The following is a 1,260-nucleotide window of genomic DNA, read 5'->3' on the forward strand; positions in this document are numbered from 1 at the left end:
CAGCTGGTATTGGGTTTATTGGTTCAGGAATCATTGGCATATCTTCCAACATAGCTTAAACCACTCTCAGAAATATTTTTATGGGATAAGACAGGAATAGAGAGTATTGATTCAGTGTTGGGATACAAGTATCTTCCATGTATTTTCAGTCACATACAAACATCTTTTTAAACTGTGAAAATATAAAATTATTAATTGATTGAATGAAATCATACGGTTTTAATTACTTACATGAAGCAGTTCTGTCTGTGTATATGACTTTCACAATTAGAATAATTTTAGGAGATGAATTCATTTAAGAAATTTTTAAAAGTGCTGTGGTATAGTGGTGGAATACAGCATCTAAAGTCTTATTGTCTGGGATGGAATACTGGCTCTCCATTATCTAATCATAAAGCAAATAAGAATGTAAAGAGACAAGTGCCTCTGAAAAAACACTCACTATAAAATATAAAATGCCCGTATACATTCAAAAGAATACTATAAATATTTTAGATCTTCTAAAAGGACATAAGGATGATCATTTTAGACTGGGTTCATATTGCAATACAACATAGTATATTTAAAATTTAAAGCTCACACGTGTGAAGTTTTGTTTGGTCAGAACTGTTTTCCAGCTAGCATGCTTTAATTTTCTACCTGACATACTGCTTTAATTCTAATCGATTGATTTTTATTGGAACATTTTATGTTGCCAAATATTTGTCTTCTCTGTGATAGCAACAACAATTTGTGTGCAGGTGTATTTGTCAAACATGTAGAACCAGAATAAATCTGATTCGTCATGGTGAATGGAATTACAATAGGAAAAGTTTAGATGATATATATTGATATTAAGTACATGCATAAAGGAAACTCTGTAGTACATATATTTTTGCAAATTTGTTTGTAAATATTTTGAGATAAATATGTAGAAGCATGTTATTTGAGAAAATGAGAATACCCAATTGGTAAAATGCAAGAAAATATAAGATACTTATTCTGAATTGCAAGGTAATGCAAAATCAAAATTAACAAGAGTAATTTAATGGGATGGCTATTCTTTATGCAATATTTCTATGTCACAGAATTATTCCCTTACATTAGTACTGACCAAACTGAATTTTATTTCTTGTATGACAGTTAAAAAATAAGAAATAACACAAATGTTATCCTTTTAAATTATTTTAAAACTTAGTTACCATTAGATACATATCTCCTTTAATTAGGGTAGAATGACTTTTTTCTAAAATGCTTTTGCTAACTTGAGACATTCAAAAA

The sequence above is a fragment of the Rattus norvegicus genome, chromosome Y (genome assembly GCF_021556685.1).
Source record: "Rattus norvegicus strain SHRSP/BbbUtx chromosome Y, alternate assembly SHRSP_T2T, whole genome shotgun sequence".
Classification (NCBI taxonomy): domain Eukaryota; kingdom Metazoa; phylum Chordata; class Mammalia; order Rodentia; family Muridae; genus Rattus; species Rattus norvegicus.